The sequence below is a fragment of the Sciurus vulgaris genome (assembly GCF_902686455.1).
Source record: "Sciurus vulgaris genome assembly, chromosome: 9".
In the NCBI taxonomy this organism is placed as follows: Eukaryota; Metazoa; Chordata; class Mammalia; order Rodentia; family Sciuridae; genus Sciurus; species Sciurus vulgaris.
This window is the reverse complement of record NC_136469.1, coordinates 89269194-89291536: the sequence shown is the minus strand read 5'-3', so window position 1 is coordinate 89291536 and position 22343 is coordinate 89269194. Positions and strand designations below refer to the sequence as shown.

Here is a 22343-nt window from a genome sequence, read left to right as displayed (position 1 = left end):
TGATCTTTAAACATACAAATTTGTCTTTTGACATTACTGTTAGGTTTTGTACAAAAAATTCATGTGGGGAAGTTCTGAAAATCTTGACAGGTCACCAGATTATTCTGGTGCATTTAGATGTATGCAGTCTTTGTGTATTGACTCCAAATTTGGTGCACACTGTGATGTTGAAGATTTAACTTCACAAAATGTTACTTGTTCCAGAATGTTGTACAGCAAACAGTGTTCTTTACCTCACTGGAGAACAGGAGCTTTATTTGCTTTCCTCTAGACATAAAATACATCAAGATTTAAATGTTGGTTCATTTACCTAGCCAGGTAAATTTGTTTTATAATTTTGTGTGGTGAGAAAGGACCTTCACAAACTTGTCTGAAACTTAGTTGACGTAGGTTCAATTGCAAAATCTTCTGAGTGTTCCACAGCATGAATATTCAAAATTCTGTACTTGGAGTAAGTTTTACTGTCTTTACTGAATTTTCTACATTTTTGCAATTTTTTGAGCACTCTAGGTTTTATATAAAACCAATTTATCTGTCACATATTTGAATATAGAATTGTATATATGTAAACATGCCATAAAGTGAAGAGTTTTAGGTATAATGTTAAGTTTCTGACACGAAAAAACATGATATTTAGTTTTATAAATTAAGTAGTAATTAATAGCATTTGTCAATTATCATGTCTTAAAAGTCAAATTTTAAAACAAAAGTGGTATTCACGATGTATATGACATAATCCAACATCATTTTTAAATTCTTAAAAAGTGATGACAGAAAAAGTATTCAGTTTTCTCTCATCCTAAAACTTTCAGTCATTTCCTTTTATTTAGCATGGAAAAGCTTTCCATGAACAGAAATGAGAAGGGCCAATTATTAGAATGTAAAGATAGATGAGAAGGGTTAAAGTGTAACAGAGCAAAAGGGAGATATTTCAGACTGAATATTATTTTTCTTGAAAATTCGTATATTCAAATTTAATCCCCTAATATGTGGCATTGCAAGTGTGGTCTTTGGTACTGATTAGATCAGGAGGGTGGAGCCCTCCTGCATAAGATCATGGCCTTATACAAAACACCACAGAGGTCTCTCCATGTTCTGCTACTTAGCACAGGGAAATATTGCATATTTATGAACAAGGAAGGTAGTCCTCAGTAGCTTTCAGAAGTGCGAGAAATACATTTCTGTTGTTGTCAGAACCTACCCAATTTCTAGCATTCTTGTCATCACAATGGCAATGAAACTGGGACAGAAAATAGAAAAACCAATTGATGTCAAAAATCATTCAATGTTATGTTTCATTTTTACCCAACTTCTAATGTAATAATTCAAATTCTGAATTTTAATATTCAAATGGTTAAAATTTAAGGATGTGCCCAAGTCTTTCAAAATGCATGCTTAAAGGCATGACAATATATCAAAAATCTCTGAACACCATAAGAACTTGGAAGGAGACTGGAGGACAAGTTGGAGATAAGGCTCATTTGAGTTCTTTTTCTCTGTAGATTAAGCAACAGTTTTTGAGATATGCCTGTAATATTCCTTGAGGAGGAAAAAAACCATGATGATATATTATACTAATATAGTTTTTTAAATACACACAATACTTTCCAGTCTTTACTTACTCATACAATCAAAAATCTATAAATAATATTATTGGTTTCTCAAATCTGATTCAAAAACGAAACTTAGTTCAAGGTACTATTCACTAGCCAAGAGAGCTATTACATTGCAAAGATACTACTCATGTCAAGATCTTGCACATACAAGGGTGTATGTTTTTTATGGTTTTCTGTTTGTTTGGTATCAGGGATGGAATTCAGGGGCATTCAACCACTGAGCCACATCCCCAGGCTTATTTTGTATTTCATTTAGAGTCAGGGTCTCACTGACTTGTATACTGCCTCACCATTGCTGAGGCTGACTTTGAACTCACCAACTCACCGTCCGCCTGCCTCAGCCTCCTGAGCCACTGGGAATACAGATGTGTGCCAAGACTCCTGACCGAGGCTGTATGTTTGCTACATACTGCTGTCTTCAATCTAACTATCAAGGACTCTGAACTGTTGTTGAAAGTATGATGAAACTAAGTCACTATTTTGACAAACCATGATATATCCAGCTTGCCGAAGGAACCCGAGTTCTCAAGAAAATCAACATATAGAGTGTGATGCATATTTTTCTCATTAACTAAAACACCAACTCCAATACAACAGCAACAATATTTAGAACACAGTGGAATTAGCAGTTTGATATTCTTAAAAGGAAGTGGGTATGTTGTCTTTAATTGCTGTTTACTAGTTCTGGATAAGAGATTTAGAATGCAGTCAGAGTTGCTGTTGTTCTCATAGGCCCTGATGTGAACTATTCATAGAAATAATTCCCGAGATTTTCTGTCTTTCACTTAGGATGGAGATGTCGGTAAGTCCGTTATATTTACACTTTCCACAAGCAACAGGCAGAAGGTATGGTAAGATGAGCACCTTCATGTTAATTTAATTCTCTGGACATAGAATCAGACACACAAATGCTTTTTTATCTTGTCTGTTTCACTTTATTTCCTCATTTATTTCTTCACTAATTTATTTACTGAACTCTAAACAGCACTGTTGTAACAGATCTGGTATTCATGACCTAGTAAAGAACAATACTCCAAAGATACTACCAAAGTACTGCATTCTACCATGTAAATAAATATAATAATATTAGTACGCACATTTAAACATTGAATTAAAGGTTTTTATTTTTCTTTTTGTAGCATGAATTGAACCCAGGAGCACAGTACCACTGAGCCACATCCCTAGGCCTTTCTATTTTCATTTGAGATGGAGTCTTAGTAAGTGACTTAGGGCCTAAGTTTCTGAGGCTGGCTTCCAGTGCAACATTCTCCTGCTTCAGCCTTGATTTAAATGTAACTAGTGCATATTTAGTGAAACACAAAAAGTGGAGATTATTTTTCTCATATTTCCTACTACAAGAAGTTAGGAAATACAGAGATCAAGTATGAATGTGGACAATAGGATAAGTGAACTACAAACAGAAGTATGCTTCCCTGTGTGAGTTACCATTGTACTCCAAGAACAAACTTGGTGGCTGAGACCATTGCTTCACATTATATAATTAAGTAAGACTGACTACTTAATCTCTGTCACAAAATGTCATGCTCTTTGAAACACCATCAACTTACTATGACAGAAATAGCACCCAAGAGCTACTCCTGTACCACTGGGGGTCATTAAATTGGTGGCTTAAGGATGCAACCCAGGAAGGGATACATTTAGTGCTGATTTCCACTGAACACTCCTTCTCCTCCTCCTACTGCTTCTTCATTTACTCTATGACTAAAGCAGTGTTCAGGGTATTGACATTCTGCAATGTTTATTTAACTAAATGCAATCATATTTGATATAACAGTTCTAAAATAAGAAATTCTGCAAATGATATATATGGATGAATATGTAACATGTCTCTTCGATGACCAAGAACCTGTTTTGCACTGGTGATACCTGGTGACTAGCTCTATTCCTGCTCTTAAGGAAACTCCTATATAACTGGAGAAACAGGCAAGGGGAAGGGCAGATGCAGAGAGAGAAACTAAAGCCAAAGTAAATTACATGAGTTTAAATTGGGAGAAGGTTCACCTTAGGCCTGCTGGTTAGGGATTTCCCAGATTATTGGTCAACCAGGAATGTTGACCTGGGGCACATCCCTTAGACAACATTGATGAGATTGGGAAAGAGGATCAGGAAACCCATGAAAATCTCTGAGAAGGAAAAGAGTAGGAGAAAAGAAGAGAATTTCCAAGTAATTTGTATATCCCGGAGGCCAAAGGGATGAAATTTCAACAAGGAAAATTAATGCCCATGAGCAAGTGTTACATTGGAAGTTGCATAATGTCATTAACCTGAAGATTTCTCATCTGGGAAGTGTTTTTATAGGTGTAGCAGTATTAAAGAGGAATGTGCACAAATCAAGTTTCCAATAGGAATTACTCAAATATAAAAACTAAGTATGATCATTATTTTTACCTTCAAAATAATCATTTACACCATAAAAGTCTTCATTGGAAATTTTTTCTTTTCCAATACTGGGAATTGTGCCTATGGGCATTATATACCTGAACTACTTATCCTTTTTTTTTTTTTTTTTTTTTTTTTTGAGACAAGGATTTGGTAATCTGCCAGGCTAACATTAAACTTTCCATCTTCCTGCCTTAGTTGTCTACATCACTGGTATTACAGGTGTGCCCCATCATATCCAACTTGGAACCAACATCTTCAGGAAAGCAATTCTTCAAGAGGTATAGGAAAAAAAAAAAAAAAAAAAAAAAAAAAAATGTGGAACTGTGTGGACCACATGAATATCATCTCAAATCTTCACAGTGGAAATCAAGATTTAGAACTTAGAAAAGACAGATTATTTTTAACAGAAGGAATTGGAAAGCATTACATAGTCATACCAAGTGATCACATCACATTATCAAAATGGGTTGTTTTCTGGAATTGACTAGATGCAATATGTTAGCTGCTTCACACAATAAATGATGAATTATCACAACACTTTGGAGGGAAAGGGTGAGAGGTGGAGGTGTGGGACCAAATAGGAGGAAAGATTTTGTAAGCAATGCTATATTCTTCATTCAGAAATTATAAAATGAACATTTGCCTGATGATTTATCTTTCCTTGTGTGAGGAGTAGTGTACGAATTTGTGAAATATCAAGCATGGAGATTTTTGCCCACATGAACACTTAAAGCCTGATGTTCAACGGACTGGTGGCAGTTATTTTATGTTTGCATTAAACAAAGAAATAAAGGTGTTGCTTACCCAAAAAGAAATGAAATAAGGAATGAGTGCTTAGCATGAAAAGATATGGAAATATTAAGGGTCTTGAGGATTCTGTAAGACAAAAGGATAAGTAAAATTCCTTCAACCCTTCCTTCTCTTCCAAAACATCAATGAAGTTTTGTCTTTCCAGTGCTATCTTACCCATGATCTGTACTTCATCTACAGAACTTTAATGTACCACACACTCCTTTTTATGAAACCTAAATTATTTTTATCCACTTCCTGCCTTTTCTACTTATTCTAATCTCCTTGAAAATTTTCTAATGTCTACCACAATGAAATTGCACTTGATCTTGCTTCTGCAGGGAATTTTTTATTTTAATTTTTTAAATTTTTTTTGTACTGAAGATTGACTATGGGGCACTTAACTGCTGAGTCAATTCACCAGAATGTTTATACATTTTATTTTGAGACAGGGTCCTGCTGAGTTGCTCAGGGCCTTGTAAAGTTGCTGAGGCTGGCTTTGAACTCGCAATCCTGCCTCAGCCTCCTGAGATGCTGGGATTACAGGCATGTGCCACCATGCCCAGCTCTTTGTGTAATTTTCTTTCTCCATGCTCACGTACAGGCTAAATTAGTATCCTTTGAAATATACTCACTGTTTCACCAGCTTTTTTGTTGCCATGACCAAAAGTCCTGGCAAGAAGAATTTTGTAGGAGGAAATTCATATGGTGCTCATAGTTTCAGAGGCCTCAGTCCAGAGACAGCCACTCCACTGCTCTGAACCCTAGATTAGACAGAACAGCATGGTGGAAAAGTGTGGTGAGGAAAGCAGCTCAGAAAAAGGCCACCTGGAAATAGAGAGAGTGCCTCTCTCACTAGGGAATATACACATACTCTAAAGGCATGCCCAAGTGACCCACCTCCTCCAGCCCCACCCTACCTGCTTAGAGTTACTACCAGTTACTTCCTATAAGGTGATCAATGCACTAGTTAGTTTAATGTTCTCATAACCCAATAATTTTACCTCAAACTTTCTTGCATTGCCTCAAACCTGAACTTTTGGAGGATAACTCTTTCCAAAACACAAGTACCATTATACCTCAAAATACACCATCCTAAGTAAAACCGTATCCCTGTCCTTGCCCTTCCTTTTCCTTGTTAAGCTCACATATCACTACCTGACACAATATGTATAATGTTACCTGTCCACTTCTTTCAAATGCAAAGCAAGCTCCCCCAAAACAGACTTTTGTATATTATTATGTGCTCTGCCTGTGTCATGTAGAAAGCAGCTGCTAATTATTGTTACTCAACAGACACTCCTATAGTCAAAGCCATTTTAGCATCACTAATGGAGGCTGAAGAAGGTCTGTTCTTAGTGCTTCCTGCTATTGGAAGGAGACATTTGGGGTCCCCTTCTTGCCTGTAGCGACTCAGATAGTAAATGAAAGAACCTTGGAGTTTACTGTGCATGCTGTGGATTATAAAGAAGTAAATAAAATGTTGGAAAAACTAGGCCAAATGATGTAGTTGATGTTAGGAGCATATATTTGGAGGTTGTGAAAGAGAACACAACATGGAATTAATTGATTTCACGGACTTCTTACATAGAGTTGCTTCATTGCTACCAAACAGGGAAAAGGAAGTGATTAATAAAATTATTATGTAAATTTATCCTACAAATATGAAAATGTAAATAAAGACCACTCACATCAGATTTAATGCTCCAACTTTATTGGTTTCAGAAAAGAAATGAATTTGTGTTATTCAGAATCACTAGGAAAATCAGCTTAACAATTTGGAATGGAAACTGTCTAATCAAACATTAATTAGAAAGGCAGGTGTCACAAAGGGCAGAAAATACACTAAATCAAGGTTTGTTTATTTTCAGAGTTTCCCGTTGCTTTGGATCATCCTGTCAACAACTGGTGGGAATATTTATTGATGCCAGGGATGAGAAAATTCATGTGGTAACTGGATTTTCTTGTCAAACCTGTTTCAAAAAAAGAAAAATACATATCATCTCTAAAATTTACAAGGCTATTTTACCATTTATATATTTATATAATAGAGTATAGCAGTTTTTAATACTTTTAGTGAGTGAAACCCAGTGTCCAAAGAGTGTCTCACAAAGATGCAACAAATAGTGTCAAATAAACTTCTGAATATATTTCAGCTACCATCCAGTTCCCACAATTAAAATTTTTCTTAGGAATATCACTGTCTTAGTTCATTTCATTTTTAAACATAACTTAGACATTTCATTCCGTTATTTACCACAAAAACGTTCTAACATATCCTTTTTGAGTCATTATCTTCAGCCACAAGGTCACATTGACTCTCCTCCACTTCATCAGTGCAACAGAAAGTTTAATTGGAATAAACAGAACAAATGCAATTAAAACTATTGTACTACTATAGACCATTATATATTTATATTGTGACATTCTTCTTTTATCTCCAAAATGTGGCAGAATTTATATTGAACTATTTAATATTTCTTTGAATTTGGATATTTCAATGGGCTCTCTAAAGAGATAAAATGGAAAACTTTCTACAAATCAAATGGATTAGCTTACTATACCATCTAGTGGGTACTCTCTTTTGGTTTATCATAATTGATCATTAGAATTCCTTCTCATATTGATTGTGTAAAGGATAATATGGGGATACTGTTAAAATGCTGTGTGCAGCAGTTGCAAAGATTGTATTTTTAGGAGTTACACTTTGCAATAGCATCCAGGAGAGCTCTCCTGGCAGGTCAACCTGTAGTTTTAATGGCCACTCAACAAACATGTGTGTACTGACACCACTGATGGAGGTTGGACAGAGTCTGTTTTCAGTGCTTCCTGCTATTGGAAGGAGACATTGGGATCCTCTCCTTGACTGTAGGGACTGAGATAGTAAATGAGAGGACCTTGGAGCTTATAATGCATGCTGTAGATCATAAATGGGTAAATAAAATTTTGGAATCACTAAGTCAAATAATGTAGTTGATGTCGGGGGACACATATTTGGAGGTTGTGAAATAGGCAGACCATGGAATTAATTGACTTCAAGGACTTCTTATATAGTGTTGCTTCACTGCTACCAAAACTGGCTCAAGGGCTTTCAAGTGCTGTATCTTTTACAGTTTCAGTGATTCTATACAGTGACTAAATAGTATCATAATACCTACTTTGTTGATGACAGATCTGATGTTTAGGAAACATTCAGAATCCTTTGAGGTCAGGAAACTAGTGATGACAGACCAGGACCAATGCAGGTATCCCCCTCCCTACAAGCCATCTCTTAGCCAGAGCAGAACAGAAATTCCTCTCAGCAGTATTTAGATAAATGCATGCTCTTCAGAAGATCTTTACCAAGATATACTTCATAATGGGGTTGTTTATTTTTTATTCAAATTCTGATTTTTGTTTCTTTCCTTTAACTGTCAGCATTGATACTTCAAGAAAGAATTTAAAAATAGTCATAAGATCCAGCTTACCCCCTTGAACAAGGTGGTTGTTACTGAGGAGGAGGATAAGCATATACTTGGGAATGTGAATTCAGCTGTGTATTGTCTGGATGTGATGGGATTGGTGAATCTTCTAAGTTCAGATATCTGCGATGCCTTTTCTGCATATACATGGAAGAAAATATAACATATTTGAGACAATGTTAGTGTGATTGTTTCACAATAACTGTCATTAAAAGATTAGAGGAGTAATGTCAATAAGAAACTATGTATCCATTGTAGGATTGTATTTTCAAACTTTCTTTAGGTTTCTTCTTTAAAAAAAAATATTAAAAGAAGTTAAAATGACGAAGCATTAGTATGTCCTGTTTATTGACAATGTTGTAGAACTCCTGATTATAATCTGAGCATTACATCTTCTTTATGATATTACCTTCAAGTTAGTGCCTTGCCAGTCCAGGAATATTTCAGAAAGGAGAAATTTCTTACCCTCCTCTTCTGAAGAATATATCCGTTACCTCTTTACTTATCATGGATTTACTGTTTTGTAATTCTACTACACTTTTCATAACCTGTTAATCAATTATACTCATGATTCCTTCTAAGTATTTTTAAGGTGACATTTTAATTCCTCTATTTTGTAGTTTAGTAAGGGATATGTAGACAGATTAAATTGATATGTCCAATCAAATAATATCAGTCATTAACATGAGAAAGATGTATAACTGTATGTGCCTGAAGAACTCCACTATACAAAACATAACAAATTTAAAAAGATAACACATACCTCATGAAATGCTTGAGGCAGAGTGCCAAATGACATGGCATTTGGAAGAATTTTTTGAGATCACAGAAGTACATGTTGTCATATAAAGGGAAAAACACATATAGCTTCTACATTCACATCTCTTGAGATCAGCCATGAAACAAGGCCTTCATTCATTAGGAGCAGAGTGAGCTAGAGGCCCCTGGCAGTCCATGTTCATGCCAGAGTCACCTGAGCTAGGGCCTTCACTGCTGCAGAAGGTTATGGTCCTCAAATATCCTCAATCCAATTTGGGAGATAATAGGCTACAACATCTTTGCTTTCACTGGAGAAGGAGCACAACCAGCCTTTGTATCCTTCCACCCAGTCTTCAATGAAAAGTACCCCTACCCTTCCAAATATTTATAAAAGCAATCAGGCTCTCCCTCCAGCCTTTCCCTAGTCCTTTTGCCTCACTAAGCAGCCAAGAGATCCTGCCTGTTCCTGTGGACCAGGTTAATACCTGGCTGACCAATACTGAGCAGTTTGTTCTGCAGAGGCACTCACATAAAAATTAGGTAGCCCTGCCCAACAAGATGACATGAAGCTTTCAAAGAAACACAGTAACTCTCCGGCAAGAGGTTCCAAATGAAAGTAAATAAAATGGGATAAGGAAGAAAGGATACAAACTATGAGAAGCAAACTAACAGAATGAGAACATATATCTGTCAGTCATGTTCTTGAAAATACAGAGATTAAATTCTCCATGGCTTTAGATGGGTTGAATAGTTGAAGAACAAAATATAACAAAACAGATTCCATGCAATTCCTTATTAAAATACCAATGCCTTTTAGCAAATCTCATACAAAAACATATTAAAAAGATAGTGCACCATGATCAAGTTGGTTTCATCCCAGGGATGCAAGGTTGGTTCAACATCAGGAAATCAATAAATGTAATTCACCACATTAATAGACTTAAAGTCAAGAATCACATGATTATTTCAATAGATGCAGAAAAAGCATTTGATAAAATACAGCACCCCTTCATGCTCAAAACACTAGAAAAAATAGGGATAGTGGGAACATTCCTTAACATTGTAAAGGCCATTTATGCTAAGCCCATGGCTAATATCATTCTAAATGGTGATAAACTGAAAGCATTCTCCCTAAAAACTGGAACAAGGCAGGGATGCCCTCTTTCACCACTTCTATTCAACGTCGTTCTTGAGACTCTGGCCAGAGCAATTAGACAAACCAAAGAGATTAAAGGGATACGAATTGGGAAAGAAGAACTCAAACTATCCCTGTTCGCTGATGACATGATTATATATTTAGAGGAACCTGGAAATTCCACCAGAAAACTTTTAGAACTCATAAGTGAATTCAGTAAAGTAGCAGGTTACAAGATCAATGCCCATAAATCCAACGCATTTTTATACATAAGTGATGTATAAGATGTATTAGAAGATGGAAAGATCTTCCATGTTCTTGGATAGGAAGAATTAATATTGTCAAAATGGCCATACTACCTAAAGTGCTATACAAATTCAATGCAATTCCAATTAAAATCCCAATGATGTACCTTACAGAAATAGAGCAAGCAATTATGAAATTCATCTGGAAGAATAAGAAACCCAGAATAGCTAAAGCAATCCTTAGCAGGAAGAGTGAAACAGGGGATATTGCAATACCAGATCTTCAACTCTACTACAAAGCAATAGTAACAAAAACGGCATGGTATTGGTACCAAAATAGAAAGGTAGATCAATGGTATAGAATAGAGGACACGGACACAAACCCAAATAAATACAATTTTCTCATACTAGACAAAGGGGCCAAAAATATGCAATGGAGAAAAGATAGCCTCTTCAACAAATGGTGCTGGGAGAATTGGAAATCCATATGCAACAGAATGAAACTAAACCCATATCTCTCACCATGCACGAAGCTAAACTCAAAATGGATTAAGGACCTCGGAATCAGACCAGAGACCCTGCAGATTATAGAAGAAAAAGTAGGTCCAAATCTTCACCTTGTTGGTCTAGGATCAGACTTCCTTAACAGGACTCCCATAGCACAAGAAATAAAAGCTAGAATCAACCACTGGGATAGATTCAAACTGAAAAGCTTTCTCTCAGCAAAGGAAACTACCAGCAATGCGAAGAAAGAGCCTACAGAATGGGAGAATATCTTTGCCAATCATACTTCAGATAGAGCACTAATCTCCAGAATCTATAAAGAACTCAAAAAACTTTACTCCAAGAATTCAAATAATCCAGTCGACAAATGGGCTAAGGAAATGAATAGACACTTCACAGAAGAAGATCTACAAGCAATCAACAAACATATGGAAAAATGTTCAACATCTCTAGTAATAAGAGAAATGCAAATCAAAACCACCCTAAGATTCCATCTCACCCCAATTAGAATGGCGATTATCAAGAATACGAGCAACAACAGGTGTTGGCGAGGATGTGGGGAGAAAGGTACACTCATACATTGCTGGTGGGGCTGCAAATTAGTGCAGCCACTCTGGAAAGCAGTGTGGAGATTCCTTAGAAAACTTGGAATGGACCCGCCATTTGACCCAGCTATCCCACTCCTTGGCCTATACCGAAAGGACTTAAAATCAGCATACTACAGAGACACAGCCACATCAATGTTCATAGCTGCTCAATTCACAATAGCCAGACTGTGGAACCAACCTAGATGCCCTTCAATTGATGAGTGGATAAAGAAACTGTGGTATATATATACAATGGAATATTACTCAGCCATAAAGAGTGATAAAATTATGGCATTTGCAGGCAAATGGATGAAATTGGAGAATATCATGCTAAGTGAGATAAGCCAATCTCAAAAAGCCAAAGGACGAATGATATCGCTAATAAGTGGAGGATGACACATAATGGGGGGGAGGGAAGGGTTAGTGTTAGGGTTAGAGTTAGGGTTAGGGAGGGGGGCAAGTATGGAGGAAGGAAGTACTGTATAGAGGGTAAAGAGGGGTGGGATGGGTGGGGGGAAGGGAAAAAATAACAGAATGAATCAAACAACATTACTCTATGTAAATTTATGATTACACAAATGGTATGCCTTTACGCCATATACAAACAGAGAAACAACATGTATCCCATTTGTTTACAATAAAAAAAAAAAAACCAATGCCATTTTTCACAGAACTAGAAAACACAATCAAAATTCATAATGGAACACAAAAGATCCCAAATATCCAAAGAAAACTTGAGTAAAATATGTAAATAAGCAAATAAATGAATAAATAAAAAATTAAAACCAGAGATTTTACCTGACTTCAAAACATAATGACAGTAAAATAAACATGATATTGGCATAAAAAAAACTGTAAAGAAAAATAGAACAAAGAATCCAGAAACAAATTCATATATTCTTGGCAAACTGATGTTTGACAAAGGCAGGAAGAAAATTTATTGGAGGTAGGACAATCTCTTCAATAAATGTGAGTTGGAAAACTCCTTATGCATGTGCAGAAGACACTAGACCCATACCTCTCATTCTATAACTCCAAATAGATCAAAGACTTAAACTTAAGCCTCAAATCTGTGAAAATGCTCAAAGAAAGCACAGTGGAAATGCTGCAGGATAGTGGTCGAGCACCTAATATCACAGACAACAAAAGCAATGGTGATGAAAAGAATTACATCTAAATAATATATCTTTTTTACAACCAAGAAATAATCAACAGAAAGAACAGCCTTTGCAAAGTATCCATCTGATAAAGTATTTCCAGACTAAAGAACTAAATAACAGCAAAAAGTATGTAATCTGATGAAAACTTGGTGAATAACCTGAGGAGACAATTCTCAAAACTGGATATGCAAATTGTAATATATGAAAAAGGCTCAACATCACTAAGATCAGAGAAATTCTTATGAAAATCAGAAGTTAATTAATTTCTCTCTCGTTAGGATGGCTACTCTCAACAACATACACACATGCAAATATGCTGGTGAAGCTGAAGGAAATGTATTTTAGGATAACCATTATGAGAAACAGTACAGAGGTTCCTCAAAAATCTGGAAATAGAACGCCCATGTGTTCCAGCATCCCAGTAATGTGTATATGTAGTGCCAAAGAGACATATATACTGACAACTTTAGTTGAATGTAATTCACCATATTCCAAATCTAGAATCAGCCTACTCGTTCACCAGTGGACAAACGCATAAAGAAAATATGTATACATACAGAATGGAATATTTTCTAGCCATAAAGAAATAATGAAATTATGTCATGTGTAAAAACACAGAGGTAACTGAAGGACATGATGAAAAAGCCAGGAAGAGAGAGAGAAGAACTGCTTCTGTCACTTATATGTAGAAGCCAAAAACCTTATTTTAAGGAATAAAGATGAGAATAGTGGTAACCACAGTTGGGAATAGCATGGGAGATGGAAAGATGGAAAGAAAATTGTTAATGGGTATATAGGTTTGTAACTGAATGGGTAGAAACTATGGTTGAAAAAATAATTACATATTTTAAAATTGCTAGAGTAGAAAGATGTCAGTGTCCTCTAAAGAAGAAGTGCTAAACAGCTGAACTGATAGACATGCCAATTGCCCTGTTGATCATTACACATCATACACATGTATTGGAAGGTCACATTGTGCCAGAATTTATGGCTAGTTACCTAGTCATCACCTAGTCAGAAGGCTGAGGCAGGAGGATCACTAAACATGGGAACTTTAGGTTTGCCTGGGTATCACAGAAAGACTCAGTAGTAAGACAACAAAAAGAAGAAAAGAAAAACAGTGTTGCATTACTTTTATATGTATAAATACTAGGTGTCAATTAAAAAAATCAAAATATACAAAATATGAAAAACTAGTAGTCATTGGAACTACATAAAAAGAAAGCTGTCTACTAAATAAAAATTTTGTATCATTGTATATGGTCAGTATGAACTTTTAAATTTATAACCCTCACATCAGAAGGTAGAAATTCACACTTCATATATGTCTGTGTAACCCGCCATACTGCATTAAACAAAGTGTAAATGTCATAGAGCGAGAACTACAACTAGTCTTTAATTCAAGAAAATGATCAGAATAAAATAGTTAAATTTCAGGGGAATGATTTAATTCTTTAGAGTAGCATTATGTGTCCATCTAAAGTAATGCACAAGATAACCAGATCACTTCCAATGTGTAATAAATTAATGAACTCTGCATTTACATTATATATACATGTCAGAGAGAGGTGTTTCTTTTTCGTGGAATAGATGTTCAGGAGGAAATATATTTGGACTCTGCAAAATTATAAAGGGAATACTCACATTGTGACTGTGCTTATGACTATGTTTCTGTAAAATATGAAAAAAAGAAATACACAGGTTAACAAAGAATTCATGATCCAGATGAGACAAAACTGGAGGCACACACCTGTAACCCCAGCAACTCAGGAGGCTGAGGATGCAATGCAAGATCACAAGTTCAAAACCAGACTCAAAATGTAGAGACCCTAAGCAACTTAATGAGTCTCTCTCTCAAAAATTCCAAAGGATTAGGGGTGTGGCTCACTAATAAAGCAAACCTGGGTTCAATCCCTTGTATAACAAATAAACAAATAAATCAGTAAAATACATTCTGTAGCGTAACATTTTCTGCTACTCGGAACTATCTTACCTCTTCAGAGGAATCAGCTCCCTAGGAAGAAAAGAAAATGAGGAATTAGCTAACATCTCAATTTTATAATTCTAAATTTAATAGAGAAATGCACTATTTGCCACAATAATGATTAAGCAGAATGAAGGTAAAATTTTGGTAATTGATACACTATCCTTGCTGTTTATGTTCAATGTCATTTTACAAGGCACATAAATAAGGCTTTCTCTATAATTACTTTATTATATACAAATATCTATTTACTTTAGTTCATATTTCCTAAGGGCGTGAAATGGAGAAACATTTCAGCACCATAGATATTCTTTATTTCACATCGGGGAATGAGTGTTTGTGAATTGGAGTGTTGCTGGCTCTTTGCAATACCACATCCGCGGGTATTTGTCACCGCCTGCAGCAACAATTTGCACGGGTCTTATGGGTGGTGGACTAGAAACTACGCTACTTCTATTTCTGAGCTGCTTTCTTATTTGCTTGCTTGTTTAAAGAGGATAGAGGAAATGTGGCTTACTTGCTTTGAGAGGAGAGAGAGAGAGAGAGGCTTTGCATAAGAGAGAGAGACTCTATATCCTCCTAGGCTTCTGCAGCTTCTTCTTAAAGGTGCATCCTGCATCCTGTGAACTAAGGGTGCGTCTATCTGAGGTGCTTTAGTGATGTGTCCCACTTACTGCGTTCTGCCTATCTGTGATCTGCAACCTAAAGGTGTATTCTCAGTTCTCCACTCTAGGATCTGCCTTCCTCGCTGCTACAATCTGCCCTACTCACTGCTTCTCTTTCTGCTTGCCACTTCTTTCTGCTAGCTGCTGCCTCTGCTGTCTTTCTGCTAGTGGCTTCTCGCTGCTTCTTTCTGCTGGCTGCTGCTGCTTTTTCCTTCTACCTACTGCCCGCTTATATTCCCTCCAGGAGGCGGAGGGTAGGGCCACCCTCTTATGCAAATTAGGCAAGATGCTAGATGTCCGAGCAGGCACGATTAGGAGTGCTCGAGAACACACGTGCATGCATTGTGTGCGTGGACAATAAATCACCTGAGTGTGCTTATGTCAATTAACCTCCTCACTGCCAACAACCTCTGGCTGACTGCCAGACGCCATCCTGGCGCCGTCTGCATGGCACAGCCCCCAACATTGGAGCAGAGAGGTTCTATGAGAATCTGCTTGAAAATTCCTCTTTTGACACACTGCAAATTTGAGTTAATTTTAATAAAATTTGTTCTTTGATCAAACTCTTCAGATTCCATGTGACCTAGAGGTTTGTATCCCACATTTCAGTGTAGCTCTCAGTTTCACTATTTCTGCAACACTTTCAAATATCTTTGCCTTTATATAACGCAATCAGATTGAGTACCTGGGAATGATACATACATTGAAGATTTGTTTTGTGTCCTTAGTAAAATGATATGGCTTAATTCATATAAAGCATTCATTTGTTATGAAGTCAGATTCTGATCAATGCAGTGCAATAGTTCATAACACAAGGAATGAGTCAGAATCTTTGGATGGTCACTGAGAACACATTCTTCATAACTTCCTACATACTTACAATCATGGAAACCATGAGAGCCAGGAGAAAGGCAAAGACCAGGAACCTCATATTGGTCTGAGTCCTGTGAAAGCACACGTGAGAGTCAGTTAACTGTTCATTCCTGCCTCACGCAAAAAGCATTTATCATTCACACTGTGCTTCAAGCACTTAGAAAAGCAGTAGAGATTTCTGACAGTTGAAACACATGCCTGACATGACAGAACATGGGCATTGGAGGGAACACTGATGACTAAAGAGTTGTGCTATGATATGGAAACATTAAATTACTAAGAAAGCACATGAATTAATATTTCAAATTGATGAAGAGAATCAGGGTATTAGAGTCAAAAAGAATAAAGTTTGAGTTGATTATGGATGAGTAGGAACTTCTGGGAAGATTGAAAAGAAACAAAACAGAAAAAGAGTAAACCACTCTAAAGTGCAAATAGTGTAGCACGTGAGGAGGCTGCAACTGGATTCAGGATGACCATTTACATGGTTGTGAGATCACCCAAACTTACATAATGCCAGGAGAGAAGGTTATAAAGGCACAGCATAAAAAAATTAGAAAGTAGCATGGTAAACTGTAGGGGCAGTTTCTATTGTAGAGTCACTGAAAATGAATCAGTTTTCTTCTTGATAATTATACTATTGATGATATTGTTAAGAGAAAATTCAAATTGAAAAGAAATATCAGAAAAAGTATTTTCAGCTACTTGTAGAAATTGAAGATTATTCACACATTAAAATTGAGGATGAAGGAAAGTTTAAACCTACATGGTTTTCCTACATATAGATAGAAAAATATGGACAGATACATAATTCAAAAGATATACAGGTATACACAGAGGGTAAATATAAGTTGATGCATGCATTTATATTTAAGGAGTTTGAGAATGTATTTCTAAAAAGAACACAATGATAAAAATGTGAAATGCTACAAAGATTATTTCCTGGAAAAATACAAAAGAAATAGAAAACATAAAGAAAACAAATTCATAACATAGAGAAATCTGTAGTGTTCATTTTGAAGAGTGACACATCTGTTTCAAAGTAGAAAAGGGCTATGTGAAGCTGATGGAAATTGTTCACTGATGTTAATAAACTAACTGAAAATATTACTTAAACATGGACACAAACAAATAAATTCTAAAAAGGAGAACTTACATTATTTTCCTATCAACTTTGAAGCTACCATCTCATGTACATATCAAAGTTATATTGAAAAAGTGAATATTCTACATCTAGTGAAGAAACTAGAGAGGCTCTAGGTGAATTACCAAACAGGGAAAGGGACATACAGGTTCTCATTCCACATCATTCACTTTGTACAATGATTGCTGAAGTCAGCTCAGAGGAAGTGAGACCCTGCACTCACCTACAGAACCTGACATGGAATGATCAGATCCTTAATTGCTTCTTTGTGAAACCTTATCAGTAGATGATATACATGTTAATAAATTTTTTAATTTGATTTTGGTATGATAAGATTCAACTGAGATCTCATTTAAGATTGTGTATAAATATATTACCTGTATGTAAGATGAGACCCAAGAGTCAGAGGAGCTGAGCAGAAGTTGAGCTGAAGAGATGATGTGCTGCCCTAGAGAGCTGGTGTATTTAAAGGCACTGAAATACCACCTTTGTTTTCCTAAATAATGTCAGCATGAGGTCACTATGGGAAGGAAACTCCAGATAATGCCCAAAATCTGTCTCTAGGGATTCTATCATCAATTTAACAATGTGATTTTACAATAGAAGTTCATGAAAATCAAGTGACCAGGAAACAGATGGACCCGTGAAAGGTTAATCCCTTTAGTGGAAACTTGAGGGAGAAGACAGTGGGAAAAGCACTCTGGAGGGTACTGAACACAGAAATGATTGAAATGATGAGAATTGTTGTAACAGAACATCATGTACTCTGTTTCAACAAATGCGCTTCCAAGATTTATGGCAATAGTATTGGTTACCATTTCCCAATATTTTATCTGTTTTGTAATAAATACTAACCAACGTGACAGAATTTGAGTCATTACTGATCTCTTGTGTGCTTCTTACAGATCATTCTTTAAAACATTTTACCTTATTCCATCTCTTTAGGATAGTTGAAGTCATACACTAAAGGCAAACATTGACTGAAATTTAGTAAATTGCGGATATTCTATGATAAAACTGTTCTCAAATATACAGTGATTCTGGGAGTTTAGTGCCATATATCTCACACAGTAACTGGGTTATTATGATTGAGAATTCAATCTACTTCCTTAGTGCTCTTATGTTCCAACAAATTCTACATGTTTGCATGTTTACAATTGACCATGGAGTAAATATTCTGTTTTCATAGTGAATTTTATATCAAAATTGACTTGCTGGCTACTGAGAATTTCTTGTTCTCAGACATGATATTGAAAAACATTTGTAAAATTTTGATAAATTATATAGCATATGACATTTTTACTCAGGTTTTTGCATATGTGATCATCAGCATCAGTGCCAATTGTGAGCTTGTTTGAAATGCAAATTCTTGATCCTTCTTTCCAAAGAAATGGAAGTGCACTAGGAACATGCATTTGAACACAAATCCAGGTGATTCTTTGTGAACTACCAAGTTGGAGAAACTACATAATCAATGTTTTATGTGTCTTTAGATTTAATTCCATGAGGAGAACTTAGGTTTTAATTTTACAATAAGTTTTTAAAGAAATGTTTATAGGATGAATCTTCCATGCCCTTTGGAACAAAGTCATTTAGAATTAGGGATATTCTCTAGTTGATATACAATAAAATTTAAATGTTTTCTTAAATAAAGTAATTCAGTTAAATTCATGACAGTAACCTTTCATGTGATCTAATCATCCTAGACACATGCTCTTTGGTATCATTCTGCAAAGTCAAATGAATCTCTAGTACATGCTCAATGGAACAAAAGATATATACAGGGTTCAGTAAGTATTACAATATGTCTGATTTTAAAATATGAACCCTGCTTGAGTAATTTTGTAACTGTTAAATGATTGTTTTCCTTCATTTTATTCTTTCTGTCCATTCTTAACTCATTAATTTCTGTAACCACAATTATTAGCCACTGCTACAGTAGGCTATTGCAAATGTTCATGTCCTTGCAAACTAACAACCTAATGCTCCAAAGTACTACCAAACAACCACATCCTACCAGGTTACAAGTGAAAGTTAAATTGTTTTAAGATACAATAAAACTAAAATGATGGAAGCTGAGTTTGGAATGTCAAAGTGTAGGTATTATTTCCCTCTTTTCTGATTCAACAATTTAAGAACAAGAATTGTGTATGACAGTGGGAAACAGGTACAGAGATAAAAACAGAAGGAAAACCCTGGGCTATTTAGAATTTTAATCTCAGTCACAGTAGTAGGCTATTATATGTCTGATATCTTACAAATAAGTTAAGTGAAACAGATGTCTGATCATCTATAAACCTCAGCATGGTCTTTGAAAATGCCATGGTGTTCATCCTCATGGAAATATCATCAAAGGTCCAGGGGTACATCACAGGTGTGGTATGACATAGGTGCTTTAGCAATGCTAGTCAGGAATGGCATTTGGAGTGATGTTGGTGCTGAGTGCTCCTCCTCCACGTTCTCTTTCTCCTCCTACATTTGCCTGTGATCAAAGTATGGTGTAGGTAGACAATCACCACAATCCATCATATTTAATCTTTTTTTTCCCACATAAATCTTTTGTTTTAATAAATAATGTTCTCGGCTTAAATCACATTTACAGATGAAGAAAAATTCTAGGCCCAAATAGGTAACAAGGTACTACTGCTGGAAGGAATGCACACCCCACACCTAAAGAGCAAAAAACACCATGCATATCACCGTGGAGAGTAGGTAATTACAACAGTGAAAAGAACAGGAGATTTGGTGTAGTCCTTGAAGTACCATCTGACCCCTCCTCTTCATGCTGCAGAACCAAATAAAAGCTGTGGCATCTCAGACAAACTACAAGTGGGTCTTGATCACACTGAGGAATCCACCCATTGTTAACATTAGGCCAAGGGCGCTAGCTACAGAAGGATATCCATTGATAAATATAATATCAGAACAACAAAGAAGAAGCCACATAGCAAGCTTCATAGACAATCTTGCTTCTTAGAAGTAGAGCAGTGGATTAATTTCACCTCCCAAAACTTCCTATTGGCATTTGCACCAAACAAGGCTTCTTGCACTTCAGGCTTCATCTGCTGGGCTGTGAGATTTAGCTGGCTTTCCAGGGTGTTGGAAACCTTTTTTTATGACCTCCATTATAGATCTCAACTCCACCAGCTATTTCCTCAGCCAGTTAAGCATCCTGATCAATTTGGACATCTACATCCTTCTTGGTGGTAATTTTGCACATAGGAATAGCTTTCTGCACTGCAGCCTTTACTAGAGGAAAATCTTGTTTTCTGCAACAAACAATCATTCGGGGCTCCAACAACTGGTACAAACCCTGGAGGACCAGTCCATCCAGCAGCACTTGGTACCTGGTTGTATCTTTTACCACCTTGCTGAGTCTCTATTTTGCTTCATTCAGTAAGTCAGTGATAAGGTCATCTCTTGCTCTGAGGACTTTGAGCCTTGCTTGATTCATCAAATTGGACATCTGAATTTTCTTCTGCTGTTCAATCTGTTTTTCTTTCTTCTCATAGTATTCCATAATCTTCAGCCTTTGGGTTTGCACAAAACAGCCTTTCTCAATGTTGAACTCTCCTTCTGCCTTTGCATCTGCTTTCTCATTGGCTTCTTGTTCAATGAAAGCCATCATGTGCATTATCTGCTTCTGCACATCAGCATCTCTGAGAGCCATGGGGAAAGCAATGCTAGGCCGGTGGGCAACTGGCTCAAGCTCAGTTACGAAAAAGGGTGGTGAAAGAATAGGGCGAACAAAACCAGAGTAAGTTCTGACTTCCTTTATTTTATAAACCCCAAGGTATGCAACTTTAACATGATATGAATAGCTGGAATTCTCAAACCTTTAGAAGAAATTTTTTGCTTGTTTTCTTTGAGGTACTAGGGATTGAACCCAGTGCTTTGGTCATACTGAACAAATTTTCCACCACTGAACTACATCCCCAGTCCAAAAGTATGTAGGAGGAATCACTGCACTTGCTAATTTGAGTTTATTGTCATTTTTAATTGTTTTAGTTTCTGCTTGTTAATTTAAAATTATCATTCTAAGCATTTAAGATGGGTAAACTAAATAAAAAATAATGGGTTGTGTGATAAGGAATAGTTCCATTTCTTCATCTGCAAATGAGAATTAAAATAGGATCTGCCTAACGAGGTGGTTATGAGAATGAAATCAGTTAATACATATGTGCTTATGACGGTGCTCAGTGCAGAGTAGGCCCTTGAGAATTGTTAGGTGATGGTTTTTCCAGGGCTCTTTGCAAAGGTACCTGGAGTGAATTTGTATCACACCAGCAGCTGCAGCTGCTTCAGTTTTCTCTTCCCTTGGCCCAAAACACATTAAATCATCTCCAAGTTTAAGGCATTCAGCAAACAGTGGCAAAGCAAAGCCACCAGAAATGTCCACCTGATTTCCATGACAAATATGGTCAAGCTGTAGTAGCTAGTGGAGCCACTTTCTGTATGACTGTTTGAACAAATACAGCAACACAAACTGAAATCTAATAGAACCTGTCCCCCTGTTGGCAGCATCACCCCAAAGGAATGGAGAGATTAGTAATCACACCAGCTGATGTAATAGTGAATTTCAAAACCAACTCATAATTGATGCCAAGAAAAGCACTGTGTACCTATGAAATGTGGCATATTGGTGAAAAAGTACACGCACAAAAGAGAGAGAGAGAAAGAGAGAATTGTTAGGTGATTCACAAGTTCTTCTGCCTTACTAATGATACTTAATGGTATCTCCATATTTCATTATTTTCATAATGAAGTGTTCACAAAGAGTTGGGAATGCAAGTAAGAATATTTTCTGAGATGACACATTTTTCCTCTAGCATTTAATAGGTCTATTATGCACTTAATTGTGCCCCTCCCCCATTACTATGTTGAAGCCCTAACTCCCAATGTGACTGTATCTGGAGATATGATCTGTAGGAAATAAAACTGAATGGGGTCAAAAAATGGGGCAATGATAGAACCAGTGGCCTTATAAGAGAAAGATCTCTCCAGATCCCTCCACCCGA

At 36.3% G+C, this 22343-nt stretch overlaps 1 pseudogene across 1 annotated transcript; it reads right to left on the bottom strand.

The window, feature by feature from the left end:
• Positions 1-20279: 20279 nt before the first annotated feature.
• Positions 20280-21108, bottom strand: LOC306669822 (V-type proton ATPase subunit E 1-like; annotated as a pseudogene). The gene has a single exon. The product of its transcript is annotated as a V-type proton ATPase subunit E 1-like (transcript).
• Positions 21109-22343: the final 1235 nt, after the last annotated feature.